Source organism: Aphelocoma coerulescens, chromosome 3 (assembly GCF_041296385.1).
Source record: "Aphelocoma coerulescens isolate FSJ_1873_10779 chromosome 3, UR_Acoe_1.0, whole genome shotgun sequence".
Classification (NCBI taxonomy): Eukaryota; Metazoa; Chordata; class Aves; order Passeriformes; family Corvidae; genus Aphelocoma; species Aphelocoma coerulescens.
In genome coordinates this window covers 22,107,295-22,126,607 of record NC_091016.1, presented here as the reverse complement: position 1 = coordinate 22,126,607, position 19,313 = coordinate 22,107,295, and the positions used below count along the sequence as shown (strand labels likewise).

The 19,313-nt window shown below is 40.4% G+C and overlaps 1 long non-coding RNA gene across 1 annotated transcript in view; it reads left to right on the top strand.

Annotated features, from left to right (window-relative positions):
- The window catches only part of LOC138107766 (uncharacterized), a 128,330-nt gene that overhangs the window by 11,113 nt on the left and 97,904 nt on the right, over nucleotides 1–19,313 (top strand). The window lies entirely within an intron of this gene.

Sequence of the window (19,313 nt, the reverse complement as noted above, 5' to 3'; positions counted from 1 at the left end):
TTAGGTTAGTATGAGAGAAGGTTGAAGTAATGCATAATTGACCATAATGTGAATTTGAAAACAAGCATTTTAGAAAAGATAGGTTTCTTCAAGCAGTCTTTGCTTTCTGCCTTTCTGTGAAGCAAGCACAGTAGAAACCGGTTTTGAATACCCAGGGAGAAGTGAAAGTGGTTGTTTATAGGAAGGCTGCATGTCCCAAAGCAGCTTTCAGAGTTAAAAAAATGTGGATCCTTACTTTCTTAAAACACTTAGTGAAAATTGAGTACTGCTCTGAATTGGCCGACTCCAGGAATGCAAATATTGCAAATCGGAGAGCTGGGTTGTCAAAACGTGCACAAACCCGCTTTTTTTTTCCTTAGGAGTTTGTGAAATTGAGCAAATTAGGCTAGTTGGCTTCAACCTTAATTGCTCTCTCTCATTCTCTGTCTCTCTCTTTTTTTTTTTTTTTTTTTTTTTGGTAATTGAAAAGTGATTAGGTTTCAGAAAGCTGATAGTGTGTAGCGTTATCTAGGAGCTATAGAGAGCTGAAAATTGCTCTGTCAAACTGTTGTAGAATATTGGCAATATATTTGTCTTCCTTTGGTTCCCTTTTGAGCACTGCAGGGAAATAGGTTAGGAAGGAAGGGAAGAATCAGCTGGTGGGGGATATTTAAAGGCAGTTCCAGATCCAGTATATTGGTGAGCTGATTTTAAGGAGTTTCTGTGAGGCGCAGTTGGGATGATCAGATGGGGAATTGTTTTTGAACAAGGATTGATCCAGTAGGCTGAGAGTGTTGCTTGGACAAGAGAGAACTGAGGCAGAAGTCCCAGAAGTTTATAAAAATCAGGATTGCCAAGGACAGGATGGAATGTGGTTGCTTGTGCCTCTTCCAGTGTAAGAACTAGAAGACATTAAGTGGTCAGAGATTTAAAGCTACAAAAGATTCTTCTTCATGTAAAAGGTACTGGAGAGGGGGAACTCCAGCCACAGGATGCTGTAATGTCACTGCTGCGTGCCTGCTTCATCTTTAGAAAATTATGTTTTCATGGGAGACAAAATTTGAGATCTTTAGGTGCTAAAAATAATGACAATATTACCACATAAAGCTCTCATAGCTTTTCCAAATATGTTAAGGAATTTGCTTATGTTGATGCCTTGAGAGGCCACCTAAAAACAGAGACTGGACAAGAATAAGGGAATAAAGGTAGGTATTTATTTGAAAGGCCTTCAAAGGTACACCCTGGGGGCCAGAGGCTACTCTCAAAATGGACCCAAGATGGACAACAGGTCACGAGTTCTTCACACTTTTATAGGTTTGGTTCATTTGCATATCAGGGTTAATTCTCCAATTAAAGCTTCAGTTAATGATGTTGTTTCCCCAAGCTTGCCCCCACTTTAGAGGCTTTTGGTTTATACTTTTGGGCCTAGGATGGTCTGAGTGTCCCTGGAGAGCAGGCCTGGAGAGGCTTTGTTATGTCTACCTAGCACGAGAGAGCAGGAGTTAACAGGCTACAGGAGACTTCAGAGTTACACACTAGGCAGTACAGGGTTTGAAAAATATGGAAGTTAAAACCTAAGGCATCATTCCTCCCTTTAGAGGCTTGACAAGGCCTCTACCTTGTGGAGACTCTATTCTAAATATTCTAAGCATCTAGTAATAACATATGTCTAACAGCAGCATACATCTAACAATAGTATATATATAAACAAGAATTATAATTACAAGTGCTATGAACAATTCTTTAATCCAGGGTCAGTTTGGTAACCATGAAATTGGGGTGTAGAAGACATAATCAGAACTGAGTCTGTTATCTTCGAATGTTATCCAACGTAAGATCTGAATTAGTTCTCAAATTGTAAACAAATTTTGCTGATCTTTCCACTTCAGTTTACATGTCAATTGTTAGTTTTGTATCCAAATGAATTTCTTTGGATACACTTTGGACTAGAATCATATGCAAATTTTGGTTCCAAACCTGAGTCAGGGTTACCAATTATGTACATAAGAAGCAGAGGAAAAAAAACTACATCTTCTTTGTTTGTATCAGTCTCTGTTTTCTCAGTTGTTTCAGGACCAGAAGCCTCCTTAGATCAACTACAAAGAATAATTCTGGTTAGTGGATGGATGTATTGGCCTACAAAATTTTGGGAATGTCCAAAATATCTGGAATATATAAGGAAGAATAAAAAAATCAAAATTCATGGGCCTATCCAAAGGTTTTCCAGACTGGTTGTTACATTTCCATAGTGGATTTAGAGTTTAGACAGTTTTTTCTAAAGTGGGAGTAGCTCCTCAAAGTGCCCCTGAGTGGCTGTGTGTGTGAGAAGATACCTTAGGATAACCATGATTATTGAGAAACTTTGGTCAGATAAGGTCTAGTTTAGGACATTTTAAATCGTTTAGATTTGGAAGAGCTTGGTCTGTTCCTTATCCATGGTAACACATTTATTGTGGAAAAAGTATGCAAAAATTACTACAGCACTGTAACCCCACTCTTTACATTGCAATGTGAATCCCAGGATGGGAACACCATGCATAATCCACAACTGTTAGTTTTTCCAACTAGATTTCTGCTGCTTGTTGGAGGGGGTTGTTCCTTCCATGAGGATTTTTCCTTGCTTGATCTAAATCAACAGCAGTGATATTTGACTATGCCAAAATACCTGCTAGCAGTAAATATCAAGGAGTAAGCATTTCCCTTTGTATGGTTGGAATGACTTAATTCTTTAAGCAAATGGAAAGTGAAATTGCAGAGCAGCAAACACTGGAAATATTAAACGGGGCCACATTTGGCCTCTAAGATTGTTTTTGTGTGTGCATGTGTGCCTAAGTTGGACAAATCTTTGCTTATACAAACCAGCAGAGACCCACTGACACTGCTGGGGCTGAACCTTGTCTCAGCTCTGTGAACACTGGGTCAGAACTGAGGCTTCAATATTATTTTTCTTGTCTTATTACAGGAGAATGCAAATTTGGCCGTAAATGTAGGGCAATATAGTTGCTATTGTTTTTAACATTTAATATTGTTGTTGAAGATCAGCTTTTATATATCAGCATGACATAGAAAGCTCCTTTGTCAACTACTCATGGAAACAAGAGCCATCTAATGCAACTAGACTAAATGATGGAATCCTTGCAACAGATTAATAAATTCACTGGTTTTATTGAATTGATGAGAAAACTTTTTATTGCCATGCATTTATGTGTTGTGCATTTATTTAGTAGATCACCAACACAAGAACTGTGCCACAATAAATCTGATGGTTTATGTCCTGAAGTTGGGCTTTTGGGGAATAAAGCAGGGTGCAGGAGAAGAGACAGAAGAGAGCTGGCTCTGCTTCCGTGGACTGGAGAGGGACTTTCAGGATGAACTTTCAAACTGCACTTTGGATTTCTTCATCTTTGTCCACTTAAAACAAAAATTCAAAGCATCTTCTGCGGGGGTCAGTGGTTACAGGGGATGCAATAAGTGTCTAATTGTGTTGTGTGCCTCATGTGCAATTCCCTGATTGCTGCAACTTTTAGGCATTACTTGTGATTCCAGGGATTAACTTAGTGAGACAAATGGAGGCAGGGCTCACAGGTGTGCAAGTCCTGACTTATTTATACAGGCATAGGTTTAAAAAGTCTCTTTCTCAGTCTCTTGATTGTTTCTTGCACAGGCAGTGCTTCATAATCAAGGTTTTGTTTTCATGATAGGCTTGGTAGAAAATTGGTAAAGGAATATATATGGAACTGGTTCCATATATACAAGTCTTCATCTGTACAGTTTTCTGCCTGGAAGTTTGCCTGCCATGTTTTGAAATCTTCTTCTCCTTTACTTTTCTACAGTTGCATTTTAGAGCAGTTTCATCTTGTATCTTTATTAAAGTACCAAGCAACGAAAGAGGCTTTGTTCATAAATCTTTTAAAAGTGAAATGTATTTAACTACTGACACTTTAGATTAAGGATAATGTTCATCTTAAGTCAGAAATTAGGATCTGATTGAAAATCTCAGAGTCTACAAAGCCAGGTTAAAGCAAAGTTGAAGAGGTTCTGATCTTACATTATTTTATAATGGCTTAGATTAGTTTTCTCAACTCAACAGTTTTAATTACATAGGAAGAAATACCCAGCTACACCCAAGAAGGTAATTGCTAATATATCAAGCAAATTACCTGCAAGCTTTTAGAACAATGAACTGTTAAATAAAGTATGTGATAAAAGTGGGCTGTTACAGAGTTGGGCCTTCATTCCCAGGTTAGTCCAGTGGCACTTAAAAGATTTCTCTGAAAGAAGAATGAAAAGTTTTCCAGATGTTCAGCTAAAATGCTGCAGTATTAGAGAAGAACTTCAATGTGCATTTTAGACCCCAGGTTTGACATTACTTCTGTACTGACAATGTTTCTGTGTACATTCATGATTTGTAGGAGAGGAGAAAGGGAATAAAGAAGTCAGAGAACAGCGTGGGAGAACAAGTGATAAATATTTAATATAAGTATGTGCACAGTTAATAGACATGTAAGAGACAAATACACATTTCAGTCACATTGATTGTCTCTTTCAGCCACTTGTTGCCTGCTAGTAGGAATTTGAATGTGGCCCGAGTTAATGACCATTGTCCTTTGTCACAGTCAGTGGTAACTGCCTTGAGAAGTGCAGAGTTCCTGTGTTCTTTGTTTGGGTGTTTACTTATTCCTTTTCCTCTTGAAGCTCCCTGGTCCCTCGCCCATCAGGCTGAGCAAGACTTTCTTGCATTGTGTAACAATCTACTGAAGCAATCCCTTGAACATCTGGGTTTCAAGCCCGCTGCTCATCTCTGCTTTCACTTTTCCATCCCGTGTAAACAAAGCAGAAAGGCTGTCTAAGGAACACAAAAATTAGTGCAAGTGGGAATGCAGGAAACCTTTGGCAAGGTTTATGATCATATTGCCTGTGCATGTTAATGCAGTGTGATAGCACAAACTGTTGAAACCAGTCTTTTTCCTACAGGGCTCTTAAGGTAGAAATCGATTATCTGCAAATGTACATATCTCTAACATATATATTTTTCCTTGCTATGAAAAGAGCTCTGTAATAATGATCAACGCTATTTCTGTCAAGTTGTAGAAAGCTTGTTAGTTCTTGGAAAGTTTGTGAATGCTAGGTAAATACTATTTCCTTTTTCTAAGTATTTCACAGGCTTCTGGCTTTGAACACTTTTCCCAAACTTCATTTAATTTCAGCCTGAGTGACATTCAAAAAAAGCCAAAAAAACCCTACCGCAATTGGGATGCTAATGTGCTAGGATTTTTATAGGAAAAATTTCAAGTGTACACGTATGTCAATTCCACAAAATTCAGCATTATCTTAATAATAAATGAGAAGTAAAGAGATTAGTAGTGGTTTGTTCACAGGGTTTTTTTGTTTGTTTTGTTTTTGTTTGTTTACGCTTTTTTTGGTTTTTAATTTATTAGAGCAATTGCCATTTAAATTGTGCAGTTGTTTTGATTCTGATTAAGAGTTTAGGGAAAGCAGAAACCAAGAAAAATTGTTACTTAAGAATATGAGGTTCAAGAAGAAAATTCTTCTCATATCCCCATAACATCATATGTTTTTATTGTCTCTCCTTCAGGCAGCCAGCTGGTTTGTTTGAAATGAAAAATACTGTTTTTCTCTGCTTCCAAAGTATTGTTTGACTTTGATTATTTTGTAGGGAGACCTTAGGAGAACACAGTTCATGGAAAAAGGGGACTGCAACGAGCCACACCAGCCTTCAGCGGTTAATGTGTGTCCTTGACTCCCTGTGCTCTAGGAATGTGAACCTGAGAGTGTGCTTGGCTTCTCTTAAAACAGAACTCATTCAGTTGTGGTGGGGGGTGGTTTGAAGTGATTTCACCCACTTTTTTCTGAGCTCACTTAGACCTTGATTAATATTCCTAAAAAGTAGCAGTTTCTTGCATAATGCAACAGCTGTCCCTTGTAGCCCTGGTCCTTGTGCTGTGTTGAGACAGCTGGTCTCATACCCTATAAACCCAGTGCCAAGCTCTGAACAGTTGTGCAGACTAAAGCAACCCTAACAACCATCTCCTCGAGGAGCCTCTTGTCTGTTTAGACTGATGGTGGTTGTTGGAGCAGTTCACCCGGGGGGAATATGAATGAGAGGAAATGAAAAAGAAAAGAAAAAAAATCTGGAGAGGACAGAGGTTACAAAGAACGTGACAGGAGAAAGAAAGAAGGAGAAGATGAGCAGTGGGGAAAGTGACTGAAAGACCAGGAACCAATTCAGTCACCTGCTCCTGTCTCCTCATGGCGGGGTGACATATCTGTAAGTAGATATGTGCATACATCCTGATGGATGTAGGGAGCTCAAGTGGCCCTGACTGAAGGAAACACCAGGGCTAAGATCCAGCTGTACAGGGGGCTTCCTGAGTTCAGGAACCTGGTCCAACAGCTCCATCATGACCCTGAAACTCTCAGCAGCCAAACAGATGAGAAGGGGGTGGTGCTGTGAGCAATCATGGGAGGTTTAAACAGCTGCAAGGAGTGTGATGAGCAGTATTCCAGTGAATTAGCAAGAGAGAAAATGATTATTTTCAGAGGTGCTGCCGTCTCAAGACTCTGGGGTGTCTGGAACCTCTGTTGCAGAGGAGAAACAGATGGATTCAGAGCCCTGCAGGGTTATCAGTCAAAGGGCTGTTAGCCAAGGGTCTGTTAATGATGAAGGTTGGAAGCAGGTCCCTGTGTGTACCAGGATGATGGTGGTTCCTCCTTCTCAGAATTTGACAAGTAGGACTGGCACCTTCTACAGCGGGCGTGAGGCTCTGGACCTAGAAGGCCACACACTGATGAGGTGGGCAAAGATCCTTCTGGGCTAGTGGGGCCTCCTACAACACCACCACCTGTACCCCACATTGAAACCTCCCCTTAACAGGAAAAGAAGGATAGTTGTCGTAGGAGACTCCCTGCTTAGGGGAACAGAGGGTCTGATACACAGACTGGATGGACCCAACTCATGGGGAAGTCTGCTGCCTCCCAGGGGCACAGCTGAGAGCCTCTGGATAAGAATCAAGGGACAAACAAATAATGTAGATGCCATCGTGGGAATCTACTACAGAGCTCCCAGCCAGGGCAATGATACTGTGAAGTTTGTCTCTGAGGAGATAGGGACACTTCCAAGTCAACTGCCCTTGTCCTTATGGGGGACTTCAGCTTGCCAGAAATCAACTGGGAGCATCACACAGCTGGTACAACCCAGACCAGAAGATTTCTGAAAAACCTGGAGAACAATTTTGTGGAACAGGTCCTAAGGAAGCTGACTCAGAAAGATGCCCTCCTTGATCTGCTGCTTCTCAACAGAGTGGATCTTGTGAGCCAAGTGGACATTGGGGCTGTCTTGGCCACAGTGACTATGAAGTAATCAAGTTTAAAATCTCTGTTGACAGTAGGAAAAGTGCCAGCAAAAACTCAGCTTTGGGCATGAGGGGAGCAGACTTCAGGCTGCTCAGGGAATTAGTGAGTAAGGTCTCTGTGAAAATGTTTTTGCAGGTGCTAGGGTCCATCAATGCTGGTCACTTTTCAAACATCACCTCCTAGGGGCACAGGAACAGCAATTCCCAAATGTCAAAAGTCAGGCAGGTGAGGCAAAAGGCCATCTTGGCTGAACAGGAACCTTCTCTTGGAATAAAGGCAACAAAGGAAGGTGTATGTCCAGTGGAAGGTAATTTGGAGTCTTTTAGAACTCTTGGGGATAGTCCTGTGCAGGACCAGGAGTTGGACTTAGTGATCCTTGTAGGTTCCATTCAACTCAGCATATTCTGTGATTCTGTGGATTAAGAGGCTGTATTGAAAATAAAAAGCAAATATAAAAGGCAGAATTAGAGAGGAGGATGCACTGGGCAATGAAAGAAAAGGTCCTATTAGGATTAAAATAGTGCGTGTTAAAATTATTAAATATAAAATTTAGACTGTAGTAGTCTACTTACTATGAATGACTTAAAGAATCAGACAATACAAAATGGTGAAAAGGAGTGAATGAATATAGAAGAAAAGAAAATATAGGTTACATGATCCATTTAAAAAGGTACTATAAGAAGTTTTCACATGTATTTGAATTTGAAATGGAATTAAACTGGAAGAAATTGCTTTGATTCTAATAGGGAAAATTAAAACAGATTTTTAAATATATTATTATAGATTCACATGGTGTCTGTGATCATTTTAATCATCTTTCTAATGTAGCTTTTCCTCATTTGCCTGGTTATGAAATGAAAGCTTTTCCCATCTCTTTCTTCCTCTGAGGTATGTCCAGTACACCAAAGTTGGAATTAATTTTGTGCAGGAAATTCAACGAGATGGCAGCTATCAGTATGTTGAGAAAGTAGATATAAAGTAAGTGGAGCTTTCTTTTTAGAAAATATCTTATTTTCTTGTACTAGGCATATTTTTTAAAATTCCACATTTTAAGCAGTGCTTGAGATGATCTTGAATTCACTACAGTACTACACATTTGACAACCATCAGCAGGGCTGTATTTACAGGGCCAGTAGTTCATAGAGTTGTTTGTTTAGCTGCCCATGAAGGAACGTTCTCCAAGGCTCTTTACTCAGTAAGTAAATGTGTGAAGCCCTAATCTGCCACCAGTTCTGTATGTAATAAAAATGTTATTCCTTCTCCTAGATGAATATATCATCCTCTTCTCTAAAAAAGAAAGGTTTTAGAGGAAATAAGAAGCATAGTAAGCATCTTGTAGGGGCAGATATCTTCTATAGGTAAAATAGGAAAGTACATGAACATGTATATGCATAATATGTACTCAAGAAAGGATGATAGTGGCAGCTAATTCTGCTCATCTGCAGTAACTCTGGGCAAGGTGCACTTGGAATTCTGCCTTGATCCCCCATGTTGAGAAGGAAAAAAAATATTATACCTTGAGATTGTCTTTTCTTGGTTTATTATTGGCAGAGTCTTACATAATTTCATCTGTTGTCTGAAATTTGACCATTTGACATTTGTAGGTTCCCCCCTCTCCCCCTCCCCCCCCCCCCCCCCCCCCCCCAATGCTGTGCTTTCCTTGAAAATAAATACTTGATTGAGAGCTCTGCTGTCCCTGGGGCTGGTGCCTCCTGGTTAGATTTGGATGAAACCTGGTTCTCTGAAGGCTTTCAGTTACTGTTTGCTCCCGTAATCCCTTTGGAGGATGTTTTTTGCAGTTCTGTTGGTGTCACTTTTTGTGTCTGTCACCCAGCCACCACTTCTCAGGGTTTTGTTGCTGAATTTGAGAGAGGACAAGCTTTGTGGATTTTTTGTGTGTTTGAAGAGCTGATAAGGAGCTGGTAGGGATCTGTTGTTATTAAGTGTGTTTCCGAGTACTTTGTATTGTTGCCTCTGAAATGCTTCAAACTATGAAGAGTTTTCTCCCGAAGGTCAGGTTCTGTGTGAGCCATACTCCAGATCTCTTGGGGAAACAACTCCTTTGTGTCCAGGATTGCTGAATTTTTGTACTCCTTAGATATGATCTGAAACTGCATGTTCAGAGGGTTTATACACAAGTCTATATCTGCAGCTATAGCGTTCACTTTATGTAGTATTTCTTTTTTATGACTTTTTCAAAATAAATTACTTACCATAACTGACATGAATAAAATGTGCAAAAGCTGCAGTTCAGTTTTCACTCCAGCACTTCAGTTTTGAGGGTTTATATTCACCTGAGAAGAATGTAGTCAGCCATTTGAAAATCTATCTCACAGCCGAAGTCATGATCAGAAAGTATTTAGTGCCTGAAAAAATGATCTCTGCAACCTCCTTATATTTAATGCTTTTGATTGGACCAGTCCACAATGTGGAATCATGGCTGTGACCCTATTTCCCCTATGAAATTGTGTAAGAGTAATAAAAGTTACACTGTGGAGGAAGACACAAGTAAATGATAATTTTAGGAAAAAATCTGCTTCTAAGTTAGTAAGGCTTTTGAGGCATAATGGCATAATAGACAATATTTTTGTTTTCTTGGTGGGTCATCTTTGGTTGGCTGCCAGACACTCATGCAGCTGCTCTCTCTCTGTGTCTCCTCAAAGGGACAGGGACAGAATATAGGATGCAAAAACTTGTGGGTCAAGCTAAGGACTGTGAGATCATTTTCCCATTACTGCCACAGGAAAAGTCTTGACTTGGGCAAGATTAACTTAATTGTTGCCAATTAAAAATAGATTAGGATGATAAAAAATAAAGAGGAAACACCTCCCTCTCCCCCCCCCCCACCGACCTGCCTTTCTTCTTAGTCTCAGCTTCAGTTCTCCTTTTCCAGTCTCTCTACCCTCCCTGCCTCAGAGTTGTGCAGAGAGATGGGGAAGGAATTTCAGTCAGTTCCTAACAGCTCCTCTCCCTTTTCCTTCCTCCTCGTGCTTTTTCCCCTGTGGTGTCTTTTAAGACGATCTGTGCAAAGGCCAAAGTGGTATCAAACAGCTCCTCCTGCAGCAGCAGAGGTGAGTGGGGCAGAGCCCTCTCCTCGCATGTACAAACATTCCAGATGTCACTGTGCTCCAGCTAGAGAAAGTGTTTCTGAGAAGGCCATGGTGTCTTCTTTCATACGGTTCCTCTTTTCCTGGTGGCCATTTGTACTTGGTCATGTTGTAATTTCTTTCTTTAAAAAGAGAGTTCAAAAACCTTACGCTTTTTGAAGCGCTGTTCTTCAGGAACGTTTTCCTGGCACAATGTCTGGTTACTTACACTCAGCATAAATTCAGGCTGATTACAATGTGAAGGTGGTAAATTCATGTCATGTGCTTCAGAAGTTTTTTTGCAAACTCCTATCAGAGTTGATAAGGTTTTCACCAAAAGTACAGGAGTTGCTGAAAGTTGTGGATCTAGTTTAGCTGAGATAAACCGAGCACTTCAGAGCATGAAGGTGTTGCTATTAGTGTTTGTAACAGTATACTGATATTGTACTATTAGTGTGGAAAATGTTTACTGCTTTTATGGATTTCTTTGGAAGAGAGTTTGTTTGGAGTGAAAGACTGTGCTTGCTTTGATGCCCCCTTCCTTGTCATAAGATTCGTGCAATACTGCTAAATGTGCTTTTGGCTGTGGGAGCCATGGACCCCTCTAGAGAGCTTTGATGCCTTTATCTGTCACCACCCACACATGAAATGCCAGGACGTTTTCTTTCTTTTGCATCTTTATTTTTGATTGGCTGCAGTACTGGGTGAGGAGAAAGGACAAGATTGCTGAGATGTGTAGGAGCCTATTAGAAGCAAGTAACTTGCTTTAGACGTGTTATTGTGAAATGTGGTATACTTGGGACATTATTTTTGCTGGCTTCTAAAATTTTGAAGCTGACTTCACTCTAATAATATAGGCAAACGTATTTAAGGTGGAAGGTAAAGAGTCTTGGATGATCTGTGTTGAGAAACACAGAACAGTCATATTTTGTAACCTCTGTTCTGAACATTTGATACCCATATGTCTTGTCTCTTGGATGAAGCAGCATTTATTTTATTATATATATTATTTATTTTAAAAATAAAATTTTTCTCTGTCTCCCCTTATGGTGACTTACTATAACACCTCTGGGAGCCCCTGTTCACTGCAACAGGTGGAAGTGGCTTTACAACCTGAAGAATTAAGATCAAGAGACAATCCTGCAGCTTCAAATCCCAAAACATACTGTAGCAAATTGTCCAAGTGTGAAAAGATTTTTGTTTACAGTGTTTTGTTATAAATAGCAACAATGACAACAACCATAAGCAAAAAGTAGAGCCAGCAGGAAAAGTGTTGGGGTGGGAAGGTCTAGAAATGGAAACACTTTGTAGTTTCTGGAACCTGCATTTGATTAGAGAGTCTTCAACTACCTTAGTTATTTATGTTGTAAGTGTCTTGGTACTAGGTTATGATTCCAGTTCAGGGAAGCTCATGCCCTGATAATCCTTTTTTGTAGAAGATGGATTTTTTGTGCTTTAACATGCTGCCTGTACATTTGGAGGAACACTTTATGAACTCCTTAAAGAATTCATGACTGAATTATCCAGTCACATCCCTGACCCTTGCTCAAAAATATTTGATAACCATTGACTCCATGGCCAGGAGTGCCAAATCATGCAGCCAGAACCAGATCCCAAGCCCAGATCACTCATTTTCCCCTCCTGAGACTGCAGTGTAATGTGGCATCATCCTACAGCAGCAATGTAGGGTCTGGTGTCAGTCAGAGGGACAGCTATACATGAGCTGATGATTACAGTAACCCCCAAAGATGTGCACAAACAGCAAGGCGAGTAGAATTCAGTATTCAAAGACTGTGAGTTTGTGCTTTCTCAGTGTGGTATTTGCAGATTTTTTGGCGTCCCACCACAGTTAATTGCCCAGTCCCCAGACAGTGTTTTCTCCATGTGAGAGACAGCCTTTGCACATATTTATTCATGTGAGGACAGTTTTATACAATACCTGACTGTGGGCAGGAACACCAGCTGTTGAGCTCCACTGAGGTGTGCAGCACTCATCTGGACTAAGTTTGATTACTTTTATATTACTTTAGATTCGTTAACTCTTCAGAAGCCCTGCCTGTCTCACTGATGCTCAAGTCACCTTGTTCCTTTTCTAGTTTTCAGTCCTTGCTCTTCGATTTTTAGGCCAAAGATCTTTTATTGTTCAGCCTGTCAGTAGGTTTGACTACCTGTCTTCAAGGACACTGTAAAATTAATGCATTGAGCCTGATTTTTGAGAAGAAAATGCCTTTTAATTTTGATTGCTATTTCAGTAGCTATTTGCATTTTTATAATAGTGAGAGACTTACTGCAAATGAGTCAATACTACTCTGAAGCCACTGTACATTCCTGCCCCTTGCTGTATGTTTCATGTTGTAGGTCACGTTGGTATGATAATTTTGGCTAAGAAAGTATGCTCTAGTTAAGTAATAGTAGGATCTTGCTACATTTTCACACCACACTGCTGAATCCTAGTACTTTGGTTGTCTCAACACTTAGGTATGACAACTGGTGAGGGGTCAGTAGCTCTGACTGAGGAAGCTGTGACCGGTCTGGAGAGATGGTCCCAAAAGAGATCGTCTTCCCGAGGCCTGGTGTCTTCCCTCAGCTGCTGGCAGGAGGGCCCGTGCAGGAGCTGTCAGCTCTTTAGTGATTGTCAGCTCCTGATTTCAGCTCAGCTCTGCAGGGCAGCCTCCAGGCCAGACCAGGGACAGAGACGAGAGGCTCGTGTGGCTGTTCCACACAAAGCAGCTTTATTAGTCTGGCAAAGGGGAGGCCAGGGATGAGCTCTCTCTCTGCCCTCACAGGGGCAGGGGCTTTATAGGGATACAGGGGGTGGGTGTCAGAGGGTAAAGGCCAATGGACTACAAAGGATCTGCACAGGGTCTCCCAGAGGATTCTGGGTTTGTCTTCTTCTCGCTGTAACCGCAAAAGTGGTTGCCTTTCCAGGGGAGTTCTGCTGGGAGATTGAGCACTCTCCTTATCTCAGCAGACATCCCTCCAGGGCAGTGGCTGGGCGTACCCCACACTTAGGTATGTTGTAAAATGAAGGACTATATTTGATGATCCCTGGCTTGGGACTAGGTGATGTTTAAATTCCCTTCCAGCCCAAACCATTTTATGATGTCTGAATTTTCTTTGCTTCAATGATTATAATGTCGTAACTTGTCCAGTATGTGCATGACATTTACTTATTAAATGTATTTGGGAAAGAAGGCTTACTGTAGAGCACAGAAACACCCTGTCAATACTAAACTGTGCTTTGGCTCTCCTCTTAGAGATGTGAAACTGGAGGGAGTGAGAGAGGGCACCTGTGGACCTGTGTGGGGGTAAATCTACATACCAGGTGCAGGTAGTAACTTGTTGAGTTTTGACCAACAGACCTGAATTTTGTGATGGAGGAGGCCATTGGGAAAGAAGGGAAAGTCTGTCTGGGGTATTGGATTCTTCTTTTAGTAGGTTTGGGTAAATGAAATGAAGTTTAGGAACACAGAAAAGCTCCTGGGAGCTTATTTGCTTTGATTGCTAAACTTTTTGAAGTGTGCTTATTGCTGTAAGGAAGGAAATCTGGAAAAGGTCAAGTACGAATTAGGTGAGAAATACAAAAAGGAACTGCTTGAGATGGTCATTAAATAAGACAAAATTGAAATTCAGGAGTAAATGGAACAATATCACTGTAAAGGTGAGATGTCTCAGCATAAACCAGTAAAGACACTGAAACTTCAACGAGTCTATCCAACATGCATTGATTTTTGTAGAGGTCCAGTTCCCATCTGTTGAAATCAATATTCTGCAGGAGCCTCATATCCAGTTCTACAGGTGTTTGTGGAGACCTTGTAAGGACTAAAGGTTAGTCTGTCTGTCTCTGCCTACATATTTGTAACACAACCATTACCACCACAGTTAGGCACTAGGAAAAATGATCAGTGTTATTATCCCTGGTGCTGGGGGTAAAGCCCTGCTACATTAGACTCTGTTGAGTGACTGATACAAAGACAGACCCTGGGAGATCACGATGTGGTGTTTTGGTCAAGGAGATAGCAATGGGCGAACTATCAGACGAGCGGGAAACAAAAGTGTGGGAGTGGCAACTCCTTGCAGTTGGAATGCTATTCAGTGTAGCCACAGGTGGCTGGAGACTGGGTCCCCAAGGTTTCCAGGTGTTCCTCTGAGAAGGGACCTCTTCCTGCTTCATGTGATGAAGCAGGAAGAATCTTGAAGAAACATTTTGGGACCTTTCTGGTGCTCTCTTACTTTGCTGCCTGCTTTGAGTGTAGAAAGACTGAGTCCTGCCAGTCATGTGAAGTTATTCACACTCTGAATTAATCCAAACGTGAATTGCAGGTGTAATTCTTGGGGTTTTTTATTTGTCCCAGTTTTTAAATAAAGTAAAAGGCTGGTAATGTGGAGCAGATAATTGCTGTGAAGGGGGCTTTGGGAGTCTGGGAGTTTAATCACAGAGATTAAACCACGGTGGATTAATTAAAAAAACCCTGTTCAGCACATTACTTAGGTACTTGCAATATTTGCCTTTTAAAATGTAGTTTTTGTGGGAGTAATGTTAGTATCACTATTAATATCTGCTGAGATGAACAAAAGTAACAATGTAGTAGAAGAAATAAATGTTGGCCTGCACAATAAAGTTTTTCAGAGGAGGGTGTCAGAAAGCCAACAAAAATCTGCAAGGATTGATTGCATCTCTGAATTTTAGGCTGGTGTCATTGTTCTCCTCAGTCTGTCAGTGTTGCTTGCTTGCACTCCTTTTCTTAATCTGTTTCTACCCAGTGGCATCTGAACATCCTGCAGAGAACATCATCTCTGGTTTGTGTCTGCATGAATGTGCATAGCTGATTTCAGTACTTAGTGGCTGTTATCTTTAATGTGTTGCCTGTATCTTTAATAGGAGATCCAACAACTGTGTGTAAAATATGCCTTTTTCCTTCAGCTTTTCTCTAATTGCCAATAAAATTTGTTGGTTATTTATTTCTATAATTGTACACTTTCTTGATTGATATTTGAGAACACTTTAAAGTGAAAGTAGCCTTAACAGTTATTTACAGAAGACAGGGATCATCCTTTTTCCATCCTGTTTTTCTTTTTTTTTTTTCTTTTTTTTTTTTTAATATAATATGTATTCTTTGGTTTATTTTTACAGAGGAGATTTATGTTTATGCATACCCTGCAGACAGGAGAGGGAAGAAAATGCTGTACAGCTCTATGGTCCATGATGCAGTTCTGGGAGCTTTAAACCAGAGCCTGGATACCTTTGCAACATTTGCAGAGAAAGTTGTGAAAGGAATGGCTCACGGGATGTTCTCTCCAGTGACAAATACTCAGGATCTCAGTTAGGAGCATTTTATTCTGTGAAACACGGGGCCAGAAGCAGCAACTGGTGTAAATAAGCATCTCTCCTCTGAACAGATTAAGGAGATGCTGCTTTGCATCATCAGCTGCATCTTGACCTGGGTTTTCAAATTAGGATATTAAGGATAACACTGTGAGCTGTTCCCCTCAATGGTGTGGGAAGCACACATTTTGATCCTACTGTCCTGTAATCTGTTAGCAGTTTTCTGCAATTACACACTTCATATAAATGATAAATGACTAATATTACAGAATGCATTCATTTCACACTCTTTCACCTCTTTGTCATTAGTTTATTGCAGTAAAGCAATCTGGTGATTTTGGGTAAATGAATAAAAACTTTAAAGAAAAGTGAACAAAGACCACAGGAATGGCATGATACAGCTGTCACCCTCTGTGCACTGCGCTCATCTCCTGCAGTAGCCTCATAAATGCACCAGGGTGACTCTATCTTCCATTAATTACCTCAGTCTGAAAGGAGAGGATCTCCTACCTTATCCAGACATCTTGTGAGGGTAATTTAATTTTTTTCTGCAAATTCCCCTAACCCAATTTGTGGTTTGTATGGAAATAAATCCCCCTGCACTTTCTGTTCTTCACACTCTCTGTTGTCCTTTGCATTGTGTCAGCTGGGTTTTTTTCTTGTCTTAAATGTTGGTCCAGCAGCATGGCCAAGTCGTACCTGGCTCTGGGGCTTTTCACACATCTTGGCTTAGGAAGAGCACTGCCTACCTGGCCTTTCCACCTCCCTGCCTTTGGTGGGGCATTTCTGCTCACAAGCAATCGGTTCTAGTAATTGCTCCTAGCTGGGGAAATAGCTTAGGCTTCCCTTTCCTGAAACAGCACAGTGACAAAGACTTTTGTCTGGGGGCCAAATCTGGCCGTGGGGCTTCCTGAGATGCCTGCCAGCACAGGTCTTTCCTGATTCCCTCTCTGTGGCAGCATCATGAGAGAAGGCAGCAGGTTCATTGCGGCGTGCTCCAAATGCTGTTGTGTTGTTTGCAGTGCTGTAGTTTGCTTCTTTACTGCCATTTTCATTGCCTCCTATAAAGCTTAATTTAATTGTTCCTTAATTACCTCTTTGGCTTGGTGTATAAATCTCAGATAGAAGCTGTAAGCAGCATACATAAGGCTGTGGATGTCCCAAAACATTGCTGCTCTTTATTTTCATTGCCCTGTCTGGGAATACAGTGGGCAAAACCTTTGCTGCTGCTGTAAAAATGTTCAGGAATGGGAAGATGGCCTTGTGTTCATAAAGCTTCAATTTTAGACAGCTTTCTGGAAGGAACAGCAAATATTTACTCCAAGTTCTCTACTTAGTTTCTACTAGAGCATGTATTATTTTACATTACTTTGGTGTTTTCTCAAATTACACGAAGAGCAGAAATCTCTGATCTACTTAACATATGGGATATTACCTGAATACTGTCGAGACCACAGAGGTTTTTATTCACAGACAACTCTTTAAATAAACCACATAGCCTGCTTTGGGAGTGAGCCAAAGCAGAAACACTTTTTACTTGAGTTCTTAAGCTAGTTTCTGTTAAAAGCAGTTGTACTGAGCTCCACCTCTTTGCCTACCTTTCCCGATCCTGAGAAGTCCTGGGACTTAGGAAGATTATAACGTGCTTTCATAGCTTGCAAGGTGCTTTTCTCACCTCCCCCTAAGCCAACTGGGTGTGGGAAGCTCTCACATTCATTTTAGACTTTCAACATGAATCTTTAATGTCTTAGTGTATGTTAATTTAAGTGTTTTTCCTTTCAAAGATGATGCAGCTCTACTTTTCAGACAGGTTTCTATTTGGAAAGTGTACATTATATATAGAATTAAACACAGAGATATATTGATCATAAGTGAAGCTGGCTTCAGCAGATACTATACAGATCATTGTTTGAAACTAGATTATTTTCTTCTCTGTGTCATTTTTGTTCTGCTTTTATGTGGTTTTTCTTTTTTTTCTCCTTTGCCTTCCTGACCACATTGTACTCTGTATTTGGCTTACCTGTCTCCATTTTCCTGCTGCTTCCTTCCTCCTATATCTCATAGGCAGAGTAGAAAGCCATTAGTATTAGCCTGTTGACTGAAGCTTTTAAAGCCACAATGTTCATAGGAATTCAGAAATGAGCAATATCAACTTCCCAGCTGTTATTGAATCTGCATGTATAAGAAACAAATACACTTGACCTTTCGTGAGATTTCTAAATTATTTTTGTTGAATGCTTCTGTAAAATTCTGTTTATTAGAAGACTGTATAAAAAGCTTATACAGAGATAATGAAGTTGTTTTTTGGTCTTCTGCAGTTTTGCTGGTGTTTGGTTTTTTTTGTTTGTTTGTTTTGGTTGATTTTTTTTTTTTTTTTTTGCATATCAGTCTTGCTTGGTTGGTGACTACAGAGGGAGCAAGAGCTCTCCACTGGTGCTCTCTCCCTGGCTTGTGCAGCTGGACACTTAATTTTGCTTTAGTCTGAAGGCCAGACTTCCTGGGAGATGTGAGAAGATTTCAGTAATGAAACATATCTTGAAGTTTTATGTGAGGTTTGAAATTTATATTAAAATATCCTGTCTTGTATTCTATCTCCTTAAATTACTTACAGGAGAAATTTTTGAAATATGATTTACCCTTTCTACTTGTAATATGGCTTGTGCTTGACATCCATCTACTTGTAGCTGATGAAAGCAACCAGACCATTTTGTTTCCATTTTCAGACAGGTTCTGGGCAAGTTTCAGTGTCACTTTTTGACATAGCAGCAAGGTGCTGGAGTAGCAAACCCAGGGCAGTTTTTTACTTAGTTAAAAATGTGCTTTCTCTTGAAATTGCTTAAAATTGTGAACATCTCGTATTGGCTCCGACATTGCTCATTCACCTTGCCATGAAATGTTTAACTGGGGCTAATTTTCACTTGGTGGTGTCTCTTTAGACACCACACCCTGCCTAAGAAAAGATGGGAAGACAGATGTTGTACTAACCTCTGCTGATTGCTTTCTGATTGCCAGTTTAGTTGACTGTCTTCAGCTATCTCAGGTGGCCATATGGGAAATCAACAGTGATGATCCTTAATAAAGTACCAGAAGTGAGGTGCTTCACTTACACTTATTTTCAGGGGAGGGATCTGAACCCAATTAGAAAATTTATGAAACTGCCAGAGCACGCTACTCATTTAAAATTGCTGAGGGCTGCAAAGTGAACTGAAAGCTTGACAGAATATTCACACTTGTTGCAGGTCCTGTATGTCAATTAACCTCAGAAATGGAGAGGGGCACAAACTTCCTACAGTTTGTTTTCTTTTCATGTAAAATTCTGGGCAGCTGCATGTTATTGTGAAATGACAGATGAATTAGTGAGAAAGGCCTTGGAAAGTTCAGTTATAAAAAAGTTACTGGAATTTACTCCCACTGAGTGACAGGATAAGTCAGGATCTGATCTGGTATTTCTGATGCTGCCTGTTACATTAGGAATTAGATGTTTCTGCTTAACTTTTACTTTTCTGACAGTGGGATCCATGATGATTTAAAATTCTTCAAATGGTACC